The sequence below is a fragment of the Lithobates pipiens genome, unplaced genomic scaffold (genome assembly GCF_037356315.1).
Source record: "Lithobates pipiens isolate NorthernLeopardFrog02 unplaced genomic scaffold, aLitPip1_a1.2 Scaffold_28, whole genome shotgun sequence".
Classification (NCBI taxonomy): Eukaryota; Metazoa; Chordata; class Amphibia; order Anura; family Ranidae; genus Lithobates; species Lithobates pipiens.
In genome coordinates, this window is record NW_027507789.1 from 141,424,811 (window position 1) to 141,443,460 (window position 18,650).

Sequence of the window (18,650 nt, forward strand, 5' to 3'; positions counted from 1 at the left end):
TGGCTAGGCGGAGGGGAGGGACCTGGCTTTCAGTCCGACTCCTGCTGGGCCCAGCTAGCTCTTGTGTGTGGCTGGTCCCGGCCTCCTCCTCCATACCACTGGTCCCGGCCTCCTCCTGGGTGAGCTCATCCTGTGTAAAAAAACAAAGCAATCAATAACTAAAATATGTCTATATTTAGAAATCATCAATCACTAACAATTTTACAGTTCTCACTTGCAAATACATTTGTCTTGAAATACAAAAGGCTATCATTTTGACACCATCATTTTTCCATCAGTTCACCAAGATTTGAGCCACATTTGTGTAAACTACTGTATCCTTCTATCTAATTGAATTTGTGATGAAATCCTAGATTTGGAAGCAATTCAAACATTGAACTTTACATCATTAATATTTGAGCAATCCAAACTTTAGAAAATAAAATATACCTGGCTCCAGCTGGGCGCATCAACTTCGTCCAGCAAGGAAGGGTCTGGATCTTCCAGGGATGGCTCACCTGAGGCGGAGGGAAGGGTGGAGGGACGGGTAGACGGAAGAGGCGAAAGTGACGGCCTGGCTTCTGACGTGTCATCCAGAAAACACAGCCTGTCATAATACCACAGCTTAGGTACATAGACCTGACCTGCTGCTGCTCCTGATGTTTGGGACTGTAGGATCTTTCTTTGCTCCCGCCTATACACGCTACGCAGGTTCTTAATTTTGGTGTTCACAAAGTCAGTGTCTGCCTGGGGGAGTCGGGTTTTCACAAACGCAAAACTGTCTCCAGTGTCTTCTTCCGGGCAGCACGGCTTGGATATTGGGGGTGTTTTGTATCCCACAGATTGCTGTGCGACTCCACTAAATCGAGAAATGTTGAGAGGAAGGCCTCCTCCTTAAAGGGATCTGCAGTATACCTTTGCATTTTCTGAAAAACAAAAAAAAACAAAAACAAAACAAAAGCACACTATATTGTGACAATGTAGGCGAGACACACACTACTACACACGCTACCCCCCACACACACACTACCCCCCCCCCCCACATACACACACACACACTACCCCCCCCACATACATACACACACACACACACACACACACTACCCCCCACACACACACACACACACACACACACACTACCCCCCCCACACACACACACACACACACACACACACTACCCCCCCCACACACACACACACACTACCCCCCCCCACACACACACACACACTACCCCCCCCCACACACACACACACACACACTACCCCCCCCCACACACACACACACACTACCCCCCCCACACACACACACACTACCCCTCCCACACACACACAAACACTCCCCCCCCACACACACACACTCTACACACACTACTGCCCCATACACATACACACACACACACACACACACACACTACCCCTCCCACACACACACAAATACTCCCCCCCCCCACACACACCCTCTACACACACTACTGCCCCATACACATACACACACACACACACACACACACACACTACCCCCCCCCCCCCCACACACACACACACTACTGCCCCATACACACACACACACACACACACACTACTGCCCCACACACACACTACACACACTACACACACTACTGCCCCATACACACACACACACACACACTACCCCTCCCACACACACAAACACTACCCCCCCCACACACTACTGCCCCATACACAAACACACACACACACACACTACCCCCACCCCCCTATACACCCACCTCCACCCCCACACTACCACACAAAACACCAAGCCCACTCAACCACCAACCCACATAAAAATCAATTAAACATCAATAAGAATAAAATTCAATATGCACATCCCTAACGCAGGCTTTAAATTAAACGAAAATAAAACGATAACTATCTTACCGTCGCGTGTAGCACTCGCTGCTTCCGTTCGGACAAGCGTACGGCCTCGTGGTAACGCTTTATATACAGCGCATGCGCTCAGGCTCCGCCTGCGTCGCCCGCCCCTGACGTTCCTTGTGACCGTGTTTCCCCGCCCCTTTTACCCTCGTTCCGCTGTGAGTGAATGAGAGGAGAAAATGGCGGACGCAAATTCTAGGAGCAGCGTGAGCAGCGCGGAGGAAAGCCATGGGCCCCATGCTTCAGGAGCAAGGAGGAGATATAAGGCCACCAATATGGCCTTTGAAGAGATGGTGGAGATGGTGGCTATCTTAAAAAGGGAGGATTATGATGGGGAACATGGCCCGTACCCCAAACCTAATGTCCGGAAAAGCGCCATCTTGGATGAGGTAGTCACAGCCTTGGAGACGAAATTTGGGGTACGAAGAGGCAAGGACCAGCTCCGGAAACGATGGTCCGACATCAAGTCCAGGGAGCCGGACCAATATTACCGCATCAAAAAGGTCCTGAAAAAAAGTGAGTAAACTCCGCGTTTCTCGTGACTGTCGGACATAATCGTTCGTGTAGGCATTGGAAAATCTGGCGGATTTGATCGTAATCGTTCGTGTAGATAGCGTATTTAAATCTGGCAGATTTTATCGTAATCGTTCGTGTAGATAGTGTATGTAAATCTGGCGGATTTTATCGTAATCGTACGTGTAGGCGGTGTATGTAAATCTTGTGTATGGTGTAAATTTATCTGGTGTTGGATTAGATTTTAATTAGTTATTATTTTTTTGGTATTGTTCATGATAAACTGAATTGTCACGCTCAGTTTATAGGATATAAATTTTTACTAAAGTTTCATAAATTTATTCAGTGCAATGTAGACTCAATTAAAAAAATGAGATAGATAGATAAAATGCTGGTTCAACATCTGGACTAGGAAACTTTTATAAGTGTAGTTTGGGCCATCATAGAACATTTTTGACATAATCACACACAGGTACTCCAGGCGATGATTCGAGTGTGTCCGTCTGTGAAACTTGGACAAAAGATATACAGTATCACAGTTTGGTTAAAGGCTAGGTTCACATTGCTGCAATGTACGAGATCAAATGTGATTTGCACCGCACTGCAGTGCAAATCACATGTGATCTCTGTGTGATGCGATTTCAGCCATGTATATAGTATGGCTGAATTCGCATCGCATCCGGACCAAACTTGTACATGGCCCTTTTTTTAGTCCACAGCCGAATCGGATCACATGGGTGTTTACACCATGTGGTCCGATTCCTGTCCGAGTTTAAAGATTGCGCTGTGAAATGAGAACTAATTTGGAGGTGTCAATAAAACTTTACACTGATACTCCCAGCAGGTCACATAGGGCAGTGCGAACTGCGCATGCGATGCGTGAAACCACAGTAGATTTGCAGCGTTCGCACATCGCAGCAGTCTGAACACAGCCTAACTAAAAAAAAGTCATTTTAAGGATGTATTAAACTAGGATCTTGTAATAACCAGCTAATAATTGTACACCACTTCAAACCAATGTTTCATATTCAAATTTCTGAACTCAAATATCACTATGCTTAAAAGTATCTTTATCTTTATCTTTTTTTTTTTTTTTTCATTCTCATAGGGGAACAACGACTCAGACAAGAGTCCAGGACCCCCCGACCTCGCCAGCCTGATTGGGCAATTAGCCCCAGCCCCGTGTCGGTGATGGAGCCATCCAGCCCTGTGTCAGTGATGGAGCTTCCCAGCCCCGTGTCCCAGCTGGAGCAGACAAGCCCAGGGCTAGATGTGGAGGAGGAAGAGGTGGTGGAGATCCGCACCCCACAAAGTGAGTGTCTGACAACCCAGCTTAAGGTAAACAATTAATGGCTGTATATGTTAACCAATTTTTTATCTACACATGTTTTTTAGGTGATGATCTGGTTGTGGAAGGACAAGCCGAGCCATTTACCTCGGACAGTGCCCACAGGCTGATTGGGCAGATCATGGGCTGGAATGGCACAATTGATGAAATGCAGAGACAACTGGACACTATGAGGCAGGAAATGAAGAACATGATCGATGTTTTAGGGAGAATCTAAGCCCCTTTTCCCTAAAACACAATCGATCTTGTTCTTCATTTCCTTGCCAAAAAGTTTTTAAGGTTTTTACTTGATTTTTAGAGGCCAAATTTTGAAGATGCACACGGTGTGTCAACATGTGCTATGTGCCATCAGAGGATCGCAATGGACGCATTTGGTGTTTGCAAACCCTTCCTCATTCTAGTATGTGAGAGGAAGGGATTGCACACACCAAACACGTCCATTGATCACTCATGATGGTACATAGCACATGTTGACATTACCAATTTTTGGTGTGCATCTTCAAAATTTGGCTTTACCCCTTGTTTTATGTAAATAGTTAAAAAACTGATTTTATTTGTTTATTTTTGTGATAATTGTATTTTTGATATATCTATATATTTCTATGTTTACCAAAAAAGAAAAAAAAAAGAAAAAAAAGAATTTCTAAAAAAAAAAAAAAAAACAATTAAAAAAAAAAACAATTTCCCAAACAACAAAAAAAACAAAAAGAATTTATAAAAAAAAAAATGTGTGTGTCTACTTCTTTCAAGACTCAATACCAGTTTGGGAAGTCATTTTGTGTTTTCTGTCACAAAGGTCCTTATTTCCTATTGTCAAAAACCACTTTGCTATACAAATGCACTAGGACAGGAATATGCAATTAGTGGAAATCCAGCTGTTGCAGAACTACAAGTCCCATGAAGCATAGCAAGACTGACAGCCACAAGCATGAGACCCAGAGGCATGATTGACTTGTAGTTTTGCACCAGCCGGAGGTTGGCCAATTGCATATCCCTGAATTAGGACAATGTAGGAGACAAGCACCGTGAAATGCAAATAAGAACCAAACTTCAAAATTTGAACAGACAAGACATATTTCAAGAAAAATAAATTTTTATTGGTCAGCTGGCATTGGAATAGCCCCCCTACCATTAAAATAGCTGACATAGCGGTCACGCACCTCACGTGCTGTTTGGGAGGCTAAGCCAGGAAGGGCATGATCCAGCCCTGTCAGTTCTGGAAGCCTGAGTCCGGCCTCAGGCCCAATAGGCTGCAGGTACTGGTTACCTGAAAATTTCCTTAGAAAATTGTGCAGAATGCAGCAGCACAGAATAACATAGTTCAGTTTATATTCTGCCAGGTTGATGGCTGTCAGTAACAGACGGAACCGGCTGGCCATAATGCCAAAGGCACTCTCCACAACCCTTCTTGCTCTGGCCAGCCGATAATTAAAAATCCTCCTCTCCGGGGTGAGGGTCCTTTGGGGGAAGGGTCTCATGAGATGTTCACTCAGACCGAACGCTTCATCAGCCAGAAAAACAAACGGGAGCCCCTCCACATTCTCGGCATCTGGTGGCAAGTCCAGGCCACCAGTGGTAAGACGGTGGCAGAACTCGGTCTGCCTAAAGACTCCTCCGTCAGACATCCGGCCGTTCTTCCCCACATCCACATAAAGAAAGTCACATTGTGCCGACACCACACTATGGAACCCCTTATAATTCCAATAGTAGGACCCCGAATGGGGTGGGGGCACAATCCTCACATGTTTCCCGTCGATGGCCCCTCCGCAGTTGGGGAAGTCCCAACGGGCAGCGAACTGGGAAGCCACAGTCTGCCATTCCTGTGGCGTTGAAGGAAGCTGGGGAGTCAAACACATGAAACAAAAAAAAAATTAGTCATTAAATAAAAACAATTCATAACAAATAAAATTCTAAAACATTTTGGAACAACAGTTAAACAGAAATATTGCAAATTTGTTTTCTGCCAAAAAAAAAAAAAAAAGTAGGCGGACCAATTCACAGATTAATCAGCCCTCTGATGGACCAGGGGACATAAATTAGGTGGGTAAGTGGGGTGGGGGGGACTAATTACTAAGTATCCAACACCTGCAAGCAATTTGAGTGGGGTAGGGAGGACTAATTACTAAGTATACAACACCTGCAAGCAATTTGAGTGGGGTGGGGGGGACTAATTACTAAGTATACAACACCTGCAAGCAATTTGAGTGGGGTGGGGGGAGGACTAATTACTAAGTATACAACACCTGCAAGCAATTTGAGTGGGGTGGGGGGGGACTAATTACTAAGTATACAACACCTGCAAGCAATTTGAGTGGGGTGGGGGGACTAATTACTAAGTATACAACACCTGCAACCAATTTGAGTGGGGGGATTAATTAATGAGTTGACAATCCATATCTATATATATCTATATATCTCTATATATCTATCTCTCTCTCTCTCTCTCTCTCTCTCCACACACAGGGTGTATACACAAAAAAAGGTAAAAAGCTATAAAAAAATGACACAAAAAAAAAAACATTTAAAGAAAAAAAAAAAAAATGCATGCATTCATATAAAGGGGACATTCACATCATATTCCTGTCATGGATATTAAAAGTCATGATGAAATGAATACAAACATACAATGCATATAATGCAATATTAAAAGAACAAACTTACCTTCATATATTCCTTCTGCAGGACCCGAATAATGGCAGAACAGGTCTCTGGAATAATGATCCCCAGAGCCTGGGGGGAGATGCCTGTCGAGAACTTGAGGTCCTGAAGGCTTCTCCCTGTCGCCAAGTAGCGCAACGTGGCGATGAGCCTCTGCTCCGGAGTGATGGCTTGCCGCATGCAGGTATCCTGCCTGCTGATATAAGGGGTCAGCAAAGCCAGCAGACGGTGAAAAACGGGGTCCGTCATCCTGAGATAATTCCTTAAAATTCATCAGGATTATTCTCACGGAGTAAAGACATATGCGAGAATTAGTCACGCTGGCGCAACCAATTCTTTGTCCATGAACTCCTCCTCACCCTGTTCACAGACTGGGCTCGGGTCAAAGTATTAACCCCAACACCAAGCCCCCATATAGCACGAACTCGTTCCCGAGTACGTCCACACTCCATGGCTTTGAAACGGTCGGCTGGACAGACAAGCTCAACTGAACGCACTGAAGAACAGCCAGACCTATGAAGAACGACCTGAAACCCAGAAACGAGCGGACCAGAAGCGCCTAATAACAGGTACAACTGATCCACACGTACCGAAAGACAGATACAAACCTCACAGGTAGACTGCGCCGCAGCGAACGGACAAATTAAGCTGAAGTCTGAAAAGCGCGAATCGTCTCTAACCAAACTTCTACTAACGCAAAGTCAGCAGAAGGAGCCCAAAGGGTGCTTTGCTGTGTCTTGGACCTCCTATTTCTAGTCCCGTCGTACGTGACGTACGTCATCGCGCACGGTTTCAGCGGACTGTTCGTTCGTCGTGTGTGGCCAAGTCCGTCCATGCTAATTTTGAGCGGACTGTCCGCTGAAACTGTTTGACGAACAAAGTTGAGCGAACAGTCCCCGCGTGTGTACGTGGCCTTAGACTCCGCGCCCCAGGGAATCTCACACTCTAACCCCAGTGGGATTGTCACGTACCTGGTGGAGGAGCCCAAAATGCAGGGAGCGGCCTCTCGTAAGCCTCTGGCTCGAGAATGCCTGGAAGTGGGGACAGGAATTCTAGAGTTCAGAGGGCACAAGTGCCGAGCTGGTGAAGAGTAGAACCGGCCCTGGAGCTGACAGCAGACAATGGCAGGCACAGGTGGTCAGCCTGGAACAGCTGGTAGGCAGGCAGCAGCCGGCAGCGGGCACAGGTGGTCAGACTGGAACAGCTGGCAGGCAGGCAGCAGGCAGCAGCGGGCACAGGTGGTCAGACTGGAACAGCTGGCAGGCAGGCAGCAGACAACAGCGGGCACAGGTGGTCAGACTGGAACAGCTGGCAGGCAGGCAGCAGACAACAGCAGGCACAGGTGGTCAGACTGGAACAGCTGGCAGGCAGGCAGCAGACAACAGCAGGCACAGGTGGTCAGACTGGAACAGCTGGCAGAAGAAGCGAGGTCAAGGTACAAGCCGGGTCGGTAACAGGCGGGCAGCAACGGTACACAGGAGAAGGCAGAAGCGTGGTCAAACAGTCCGAAGGTCAAAGGCTGGCAGCAAGCAGGCGTCGTCAGGAACAGGCCGGGTAACAATGATCAGGAACAATCAGGTAAGCAGGAGACAAAGTAACCGGACACGCTGTAGACTGGACAGCACAGAGGCACTGTAACAGATTCCTTAAGTAGCCCTTTGGGCGCCAAGAACGGTCGCACGGCGTGCCTGCGCGCGCCCGCTTGAAACCGTGCAGCCGTTCGTGACCGTTCGTACCATCGCGCACTCGCGTGCGCTCGTTCGCAACATCGCGCACCCGCGTGCGCCCGTTCGTACCTACACGCACCCGTGTGCGTCTGTTCACGCCAACACGCGCCCATGGATACCTGTTAACTCTCAACGAGGGGATTCTGTGGGTAGGCCTTCCATAAACCACTGGATTCCGGAGACGACCATGACATTGCCCCCCCCAAGGGGCAGCCTCCGGATGCCCGATTGTGCCATCTTACCCGGATGGGACCTCTCAAAGGCAAGTATCAGTCTTCTGGCGTGAATATTGGACTCAGGCTCCCAAGAATTTTCTTCAGGCCCGTACCCCTTCCATTTTACCAAAAATTGGATTTGATTGAGTCTTCGCCTGCAGTCCAGGATAGATTCCACCTCATATTCGACTTCACCGTCGATGATCACGGGTTCAGGTGGAGCAACCTTCCGGCTGTCAAAGGGATCTGGAACGGCTGGCTTGAGCAAAGCTACGTGGAAGACAGGGTGAATCCGAAACGATTCTGGCAACTTTAGTTCATACGCCACATCATTCACCTTTTTCACAACTGGAAAGGGACCCACAAATCTTGGACCCAACTTCTTAGATGGACAGGCCATTTTCAGGTTCAGAGTGGATAGCCAAACTTGATCCCCGACCTTGAGATTAAGTTCTCCCCTTCTCCTCTTATCAAACACCTCTTTATTATACTTCTGAGTCTTTGCCATGGTTTCCGGCAGAAGCCTGTTGTTGGATCTAAAGAAGTCAAGATTTTCCTGAACCGCAGTTACCGGGCATTCTGGAAGATCGTTGGACAGGAACAAAGGATGGAAACCATAGTTTGCGAAGAATGGAGACTGTTTCGTGGCTGAGTGAACGGAGTTATTATATGCGAACTCGGCAAGAGGTAGTAAGGGGGCCCAATCCTCCTGAGAGAAAGAAGAGAAGCAGCGTAGGTACTGTTCCAACGTCTGGTTCGTTCGTTCAGTTTGCCCATTGGTTTGAGGATGGTAGGCAGATGAGAAACAGAGATCGATCTTCAGGACCCCACAAAGAGCTCTCCAGAACTTGGACGTGAACTGAACTCCCCGATCCGAAGTGATATTCGCAGGAATGCCATGCAGTCTCACGATTTCCTTAATGAATATCTTGGCTGTTTCTGCGGCGGAGGGAGTACCCTTCATTGGTAAGAAGTGGGCCATCTTAGATAACCTATCCACAACCACAAAGATCGTGGAACAGCCTTCTGAAGGTGGCAGCTCGACGATGAAGTCCATAGAGATCATCCGCCAGGGTCTTTCTGGGACGGGTAGTGGTTTTAACAGACCCCAGGCCCTGGACTTACTGCCCTTGTTCTGGATGCAGGTGACACATGCCTCCACGTATTTCTTACAGTCCGACTTCAACTGTGGCCACCAGAATGTTCGTTGAACCAGTTCGGAGGTCTTATGAACTCCAAAATGGCCAGCCAGCAAAGGGTCATGACAAGAACTGAGGACCGGAACTCGTATTTCCTGAGGAACGAAAATCTTGTCTTTGTACCAGAAGAGTTCGTCCTTGGCCAGAAGAGTGATGTCAGGTGGTAGAACAGCACTAACGGAAGCCTGCTTGATCTGGGACAGCAGATTTCCTTGAAGCAGCAGGAAGTTCCCTGAGGGCAGAATGGTGTCTGGATGCGAGGAGATTTCGGGTTCATTAACCACTTCAGATCCGCGCTATTGCCAAATGACGGCATTAGCGCGGACCTACATTTTCAGGACTACGTCTATTGACGTCGTCCTGGTTACGAGCGGCCTGCGCGCCCCCTGAGGGGCGCGCGCGGCGCGCTCTGTGATCGGCGAGTCCGTGAGACTCGCCTGATCACCGATCCGTGTAAGGGGTCGATCCCGACCCCTTATCACGTGATCAGCTGTCAGCCAATGACAGCTGATCATGTGATAGAACGGAGCCGGTAATCGGCTATTATTCCTCCTCGCGCTGACAGCGCGAGGAGAGAAAAAAAAAGCCGATCACCGGCGGCCGTGATCGGGACATCAGTCCCGATCACGGCCATCAATACATGTGCCCACCTGCCACCTGCCTGTGCCCACCTGCCTCCCGCAGTGCCATCCTGAAGTAAAATAAAAGAAAAAGTAAGTGCCCCCCGTCAGTGCCCCCTGTCAGTGCCCATAGTGCCCACAGTGCCACCCACAGTGCCACCCACAGTGCCACCCACAGTGCCACCCAATCTGCCTCAAAGGTGCTGCACCCCAGTGCCGCCCATCAGTGCCCAGCAGTGCCGCCCATCAGTGCCCAGCAGTGCCGCCCATCAGTGCCCAGCAGTGCCACCTATCAGAGCCACCTATCAGTGCCACCTATCAGTGCCCATCAGTCCCATCTATCTGTGGTACCTATCAGTGCCCATCCGTGCCACCCATCCGTGCCACTTATCCGTGCCACCCATCCGTGCCATCTTATCTGTGCCCATCTTTGCCCATCAGTGCCGCCTTATCTGTGCCCATCGGTGCCGCCTTATCTGTGCCTATTAGTGCCGCCTTAACTATGCCTATCAGTGCCCACCAGTGCAGCCCATCAGTGCCCACCAATGCAGCCCATCAGTGCCCACCAATGCAGCCCATCAGTGCCCACCAATGCAGCCTATCAGTGCCGCCTAATCAGCGCACTTCAATGAAGGAGAAAAATGACCCGTTTGCAAAATTTTATAACAAACTATTAAAACATGATTTTTTTTTTTTTTTTTTTGCATCTTTTTTTGTTTGTTTAGCAAAAAATAAAACTCCGAGCTGTAACTAAATACCACCAAAAGAAAGCTCTATTTGTGGGAAAAAAATGATAAAAATTTCATTTGGGTACAGTGTTGTATGCCCGCGCAATTGTCACTCAAAGTGCATCAGCGCTGAAAGCTGAAAATTGGTCTGGGACTGAGGGGGGTTTAAGTGCCCAGTAAGCAAGTGGTTAAACATACGAGACAAAGCGTCCGGCTTAGTATTCTTTGACCCAGGACGGTAAGTTATGTGGAAGGAGAATCTGGAGAAGAAAAGTGCCCATCTGGCCTGACGTGGTCTCAATCTCTTGGCAGACTTCAAGTACTCCAGATTCTTATGGTCCGTGTAAATGAGGATTGGATGGGCTGCTCCTTCCAGCAGATAACGCCATTCTTCAAGAGCCACCTTGATGGCTAATAGTTCCCGATCACCGACATCGTAATTGCTCTCTGCCTCAGATAGCTTGCGGGAAAAGAATGCAACTGGGTGCAGAAGAGATCTTGGTCCATGTCTTTGGGAAAGTACTGCCCCAACCGCTATCTCGGAGGCATCGACCTCCAGAATGTATGGCAGGGTTGGGTCGGGGTGCTTAAGAATAGAGGCCGAAACGAACAAGTCCTTCAGAGTGGTGAAGGCCTTTTGAGCCTCGGGAGACCAATGGAACCTCAGGCCCTGTTTAGTTAGTCTCGTGATGGGAGAAATTATGGTGGAAAATCCCCTAATAAATTTTCTGTAGAAGTTTGCAAATCCGATAAACCGTTGGACCCCTTTCCTGTCTGTAGGAGCGGGCCAATCTCGAATGGCTGAAATCTTTTGGGGGTCCATTTCAATACCGTCTACAGAAATGATCAGGCCAAGGAACTGAATACTCCGTTGCTCGAAGATGCATTTTTCCGGCTTAGCGTATAGTCCATGAAGACGGAGTCGTGATAGCACATTCCTGACGTGTTCCCGATGTTTGGCCAGGGAGGGAGAAAAGATCAGGATGTCGTCTAAATAAACGATAACAAACAGATCCAGATAGTCTCTAAAAATATCGTTTATGAAATGCTGAAACGTGGCGGGGGCATTGCATAGGCCGAAGGGCATGAGCAAGTACTCAAAATGCCCAAAGCGAGTGCGGAAAGCGGTCTTCCACTCGTCTCCACTCCGAATGCGAACGAGATTATAGGCACCCCGAAGATCCAGTTTGGAAAACACCGCTGCGGACCCCAGTCTCTGAAACAGTTCAGGCACCAGCGGCAAAGGATATCGGGTTTTTTATAGTAATTTTGTTGAGTGCCCGATAGTCAACACAGGGACGTAAGGATTGGTCCTTCTTCTCCACGAAGAAGATTCCCGCGCCTGCCGGGGAGGTAGAGGGACGAATGAATCCCTTCCTTATGTTGTCGTCCAGATAGGTCTTCAGGGCTACCAATTCAGTTTCAGATAATGGGAAGATTCTCCCAAAAGGAATTTCTGCACCTGGAAGCAATTCTATCGGGCAATCGTATGGCCTGTGAGGGGGTAAAGTCTCAGCGCCCTTTTTGCTAAAAACATTCAAGAAGCTGTGGTAAACTGGGGGCACGGCTTGATGGGTTTCTGCATCTATTTCCAGGCAGAGCAAGGAGGAGGAAGCTTGGTCGGTCCCCGACAAACAGTGTTGGAGGCAGTAGGGTGAGAGGAATTTCATCTTTCCAGTTGACCAGTCAATTTGGGGGTTATGTGCCTTCAGCCAGGGCATGCCTAATATGATAGGAAATAAAGGGGATGTGATGACGTCCAAACACAGTAACTCCTGGTGAATCCCGGCAATGGTGGTAAACAAAGGCAAAGTCTCTTGAGTTACTGGACCCGACTTGAAAGTTGAACCATCGGCCAGATGTACGGAAAGTCCCTTTGCCCTGGGCCGAAGGGGAATGTTATGTCTCGAGACAAAGGACAGGTCTATGAAGCCACTGCAAGCTCCCGAATCAATAATTGCGCTGGTTCGGATGTTCCCTCCTGGGAGCTGCAAAAGAATGGGTACAGTCAGATGGGAAGTACTACTCGGTAAATCAGAAGTAAGGGCAGGAGACATGGAGAGGCACTTACGGAGCTTTGCAGGGCAAGTGCGCACAAAGTGTCCCGGTTCTCCGCAGTACAAACAGAGGTTCCCTGCCCGACGACGTTGGCGTTCTTCAGGTGTCAGGGAAGGTCTAAGTAAGCCCAACTGCATGGGTTCGGGAGAGTCCTGGTTCACTGCGGTGGGGTTAGAAGAGGCTGGATAGGAGGAGCTAGGTACCCGGGGTAGCATCCACACTGGACGAGGGGTTGCTGAGGAGCGTTCCAAACGACGTTCTCTTATGCGTCTGTCAATTTGGATAGACAAATCCACTAGAGCTTACAAAGTCTCAGGGATGCCCACTCGGGCTAGCTCGTCCTTCAGGGGTTCCGAGAGACCCATACGGAATTGGTGACGAAGTTCTGCATTATTCCAGTTTGTGTCAGCACTCCAAACGTCTGAACTCCGATACGTAGTCTTCCACGGGTCTGCGGCCTTGCTGCAGTGTGTGCAAGGCTGCTTCAGCGGTAGCAGTTAATTGTGGGTCTTCGTATAGCCGGGACATGGCCTAAAAGAAGGTGCTCAGAGTATCGAGAGAGGGATCCTTCTTCTCCAATAGACGATGAGCCCAGGACTGGGGTTCGCCTGTCAACAGGGAGATGACATATCCCACTTTGGTGGATTCAAGGGAGAAGGTCCTTGGTTGAAGGGCAAAGAAAAGCTCACAGGAGTTGCGGAAAGCCCTGAATCTTCCCCGGTGGCTTGCGAATCTTTCGGGTGTGGGTACCCTAGGTTCTGGCGGCAACATCACCATGGAAGGTGCAACAGGGGTCCCGGAGACAGCCGGTGAGGAAGCAGACAGGGCCTGGACACGTTCCTCCAACTGGCTATAGCCTTCTTGTAGATTCTTCACCGCTTGAGTAAGTCCTGCAAGATGGCGGCAGAGCTCGTCCATAGGAGAGGCTCCCTGCGTGGGCTCGGACATGGCTGTCCAGTACTGTCACGTACCTGGTGGAGGAGCCCAAAATGCAGGGAGCGGCCTCTCGTAAGCCTCTGGCTCGAGAATCCCTGGAAGTGGGGACAGGAATTCTAGAGTTCAGAGGGCACAAGTGCCGAGCTAGTGAAGAGTAGAACCGGCCCTGGAGCTGACAGCAGACAACGGCAGGCACAGGTGGTCAGCCTGGAACAGCTGGTAGGCAGGCAGCAGCTGGCAGCGGGCACAGGTGGTCAGACTGAAACAGCTGGCAGGCAGGCAGCAGCGGGCACAGGTGGTCAGACTGGAACAGCTGGCAGGCAGGCAGCAGACAACGGCAGGCACAGGTGGTCAGACTGGAACAGCTGGCAGAAGAAGCGAGGTCAAGGTACAAGCCGGGTCAGTAACAGGCGGGCAGCAACGGTACACAGGAGAAGGCAGAAGCGTGGTCAAACAGTCCGAAGGTCAAAGGCTGGCAGCAAGCAGGCGTTGTCAGGAACAGGCCGGGTAACAAGGATCAGGAACAATCAGGTAAGCAGGAGACAAAGTAACCGGACACGCTGTAGACTGGACAGCACAGAGGCACTGTAACAGATTCCTTAAGTAGCCCTTTGGGCGCCAAGAACGGTCGCACGGCGTGCCTGCGCGTGCCCGCGTGAAACCGTGCAGCCGTTCGTGACCCCGCGCACCCGCGTGCGCCCGTTCGTACCATCGCGCACTCACGTGCGCTCGTTCGCAACATCCCGCACCCGCGTGCGCCCGTTCATACCTACACGCACCTGCGTGCGTCCGTGGATACCTGTTAACTCTCAACGAGGGGATTCTGTGGGTAGGCCTTCCATAAACCACTGTATTCCGGAGACGACCATGACAGGGATCTGTCCCCCGTCTGCAGCAGTCAGCCGTAGGGTCCACAACCTTGCGGTGCACCCCTGATCCCTACGGTGTGCATCTGTCACCTTGCCTCAAGGTGACCTGACAGTTACCTTTAATATCATACCAGACCTTGAGGGCCTGGTATGGATGTTGAGGGGACCTCTACGCAATATTTTTTTATTTTGGTGTAGGGTTCCCCTTAACCGCTTGCCGACCAGCCGCCGCAGTTGTACTACGGCAACATGGCTCAGCTGCGAGAATTGCCCACATGCATCGATAACATAGTGGAGCCGAAGCGAGTGCCGATGGAGCCGATGTGATTGCCTAGGGATCGAGATCACCTCTGGGCTCCTGTGATTGCTCGGGGCTCTGTGTGTGAAAACAGTTTCTGATTCTCTGAGGGGAGAATAGACAGATCGTCTGTTCATACAGAGTATGAACAGCGATCTGTCATCTCCCCTGCACAGTCCCATCCCTTCAGTTAGAACACACACTAGGACACACTTAACCCCTTCACTGCCTCCTAGTGGTTGAGAAGGGTGGTAACCTTGAATGAAGATATTTAACCAGTCTTGCTGGCTGCTTGAGATAATTACATTCAATCAAGAACAACTATTGCCAATGACCTTTGACAGGAATACAAAGTCACAGCAATCAGGTCTCAGGCTTAATTGGATCTGAGGCTTGGGGAAGATCGATAGACACGATATTGGTGTTCCCTATAACGGGTGGAAAAGTTTAGCTGGATATAACTGTAGTGAGGGGTAACAAATCACTGATGCATATATCACCCCTGAAAGGCCATGATATCTGGTAACAGGATGCCTTTATGCCCTGTACACTTGACCGGTTTTCTCGTTGGAATAAACTCTGAAGGTTTTTCCGACAGAGTGCAGACGGAATTCCGCTGAAACTGTCTTGTGTACACACCAAAGTCCGACCGTCAAGAATGCAGTGACGTACAACGGGACTAGAAAAGAAGTTCAATAGCCAGTAGCCAATAGCTTTCGTACTTTCTTCAGAGTATGCGTCGTTTTTGGTCCGTCGGAACAGCATACAGACGAGCGGTTTTACCGATAGGAATTGGTTCCGTCTGAAATATTTAGAACATGTTCTCTTTCTAGGTCCGTCAGAATTTTCAAAAAGTCCGATGAGGCATACACACGATCGGAATATACAATGAAAAGCTTCCATCTGACCTTTTTCTGTCAGACATTCCGCTCGTGTGTACACGGCATTACTTTAATTACCTCCTGGGGAGCACAAGGTTTAACATCTGCAGTTGATTCTGAAGGACATTTTGGTGTTTTGGATCTTCTTTTTCACTTCATTTTTTGTGGATCACATGAATGGACTTTTATTCATAAATATCTGATTTGCATATTGATTTTCATTATCACAATAATGGCAGCACAACATTTTGCTTATTTTTTTTTTCAAATATAATTTTATAATTTTTTTGTACATACAAAAGAAAGAAAAGACTTGTGTCCACATATGGCAGTCTACAGATAGTGTTTACAACATGTTTACTGCATAAGAATGGGATAATCTTCAACGTATTCATAATACTAGTGCTCGCCTGAAGGCACTGAACGATGTGCATGCACCCAAGTAAAGTGGTCGCTACGTTTTTCATTGTCCGTGTGGGCAAATTCTATCCCACCTAAACAAAACCAGTGTATAATAATTATAATGTGGGCAACAGGAAGGAACTAAAGAAAGAAGAGTAAAGAAAGTTAGTAAAGATAAAGGAAAAAGTAGAAAAAGGGAAGAAGAGGGGGAGGTGGGGTGGGGGGAGGGAAAAAGAGGGGTGGGGGGGAAGAGTATTTAAAGATGTTTCAATGGGTCCAAATTTTGAGATATGTCTCATGTTTGTCGGCTGCTGTCATTATCAAATATTCCATTTTGTTTATCTCCTACTTTTCTCAACCAAAGTGCTATAGTTTGTGGGTTTTGCTGTTTCCAAAGCAGGAGAATACAGGCCTTGGCTGCGTTCACCGAGTGTCGTAGTACAGATTTTTTATAGGTTTTGATCGACATGGTAGAGACGTGTAACAGGAAAAAAGCAGGGTCATCAGGGATCACGAATTCCCTACGTTTCTGATAAATAGCACGAACAGACGCCCAAAATGCTGTCAGCTTGAGGCACGACCAAAAAATGTGTAGGATCGTCTCTGTGTTCATACCGCATCTCCAGCATCATTCTGATGTATCAGAATATATGGCATGGAGTCTGCTAGGTGTCAAGTACCACCTCATCAAAACCTTGTAATTGGTTTTCTGCGTTTTTGTACAGATGGAAGATTTGAGGGACAGATGAATCATGTTTTGTATTTGTACTGCATCGAAAGAGCGTTGGAGGTCTGTACCCCACTTCCCTATGCTAGCCAGTTCAGGTTGTGCAGGGGGGGTATTGAGAAGAGTACCGTATATACTCGAGTATAGGCCGACCCGAATATAAGCCGAGGCCCCCAATTTACCCCCAAAAAAACTGGCAAACTTATTGACTCGTGTATAAGCCGAGGGTGAGACATGCCTGTCCATCCCTGTGTGTGTGTCCGTCCATCCCTGTGTGTCCGTCCATCCCTGTGTGTCCGTCCATCCCTGTGTGTCCGTCCATCCATCCCTGTGTGTGTGTGTGTCCATCCATCCATCCATCCCTGTGTGTGTGTGTCTCCATCCATCCATCCATCCATCCCTGTGTGTGTGTGTCTCCATCCATCCATCCATCCCTGTGTGTGTGTGTGTCTCCATCCATCCATCCATCCCTGTGTGTGTGTGTATCCATCCATCCCTGTGTGTGTGTGTGTCTCCATCCATCCATCCGTGTGTGTGTGTGTGTGTGTGTGTGTGTGTGTGTGTGTGTGTGTCCAGCCTACCTGTGTCCCGAGCCTTTGTCCCGAGCCTCCGTCCCGTGCCTTGCCTCCTTGCCTCCGTCCCGTGCCGTGCCTTGCCTCCGTCCCGTGTCGTGCCTTGCCTTGCCTTGCCTCCGTCCCGTCCCGTCCCGTGCCGTGCCTTGCCTTGCCTCCGTCCCGTGCCCTCTTCGTCGGCGCCTCGGCGGCCATTGTAAAATTCAAAAGCCGCGCCTCCGCCTTCGCCTGTGATAGGCGGAACACTGAATTTCCCAGCAGCCTGTGTTCCGCCTATCACGGACATCGTATCATCCTCGTCCGTAGTACGAGGATGATACGATGTCCGTGATAGGCGGAACACAGGCTGCTGGGAAATTCAGTGTTCCGCCTATCACAGGCGAAGGCGGAGCCGGAGGCGCGGCTTTTGAATTATAGAATGGCCGCTGTCTGTCTGCTCGACACGCTGATCGAGCGGGCAGACAGCGATGACTCGAGTATAAGCCGAGGGGGGCACTTTCAGCCTCAAAAAAGAGGCTGAAAATCTCGGCTTATACTCGAGTATATACGGTATATGTTTTGGAGAGGACCTGAGAGAGTGGATCCAGTCCAGAACAGTAGTCCTCGAAAGTAGTAAGGGGTCTGTGATATTTGTGGGGTCCTTTCAAAGTATGAAGGAAGTGATGTAGTTGTGCAGCCGGCCAGAATTAAAGATGGAAGGGGCCTGCAGAGTCCGTTAGCTCTGCAATGGAGGGCCATTTATTTCCTATCACGAATTTGGATGCAGAAATAGTATCGGAGTCTCGTAAAGTCTGAAAGTGTGTTAATGTCATGCCTGGGGTGAATTTAGGATTTCCTAAGATTGGTGTAAGAGGTGAAGTCCTGGTCGTTTGCTGTACTTGTATCACGGCTTGTGAGCATTTTCTCAGGGTGTTCCCTATCAAGGGGTGTGCTTTCAGAGACGGCGGTGTAGAGTTCCAACACCAAAGTGCTCTGTTTAGTGGGATAGGGGATTGCTCCTGTTCAATCTGTGCCCACAGATTCAA

General features: G+C 48.9%; 2 long non-coding RNA genes across 2 annotated transcripts in view; one reads left to right on the forward strand and one right to left on the reverse strand.

The window, feature by feature from the left end:
- The window catches only part of LOC143935626 (uncharacterized), a 769,099-nt gene extending 751,230 nt beyond the window's left edge, over positions 1–17,869 (reverse strand). The window contains exon 1 of the long non-coding RNA XR_013263563.1: positions 17,182–17,869. This is a non-coding gene — a long non-coding RNA (uncharacterized LOC143935626). The remainder of the gene's footprint in view (positions 1–17,181) is intronic.
- LOC143934904 (uncharacterized) lies at positions 3,569–4,117 on the forward strand. Its single transcript, XR_013263426.1, has 2 exons — positions 3,569–3,699; positions 3,783–4,117. It is a non-coding gene; the product is annotated as an uncharacterized LOC143934904 (long non-coding RNA).
- Positions 17,870–18,650: the final 781 nt, after the last annotated feature.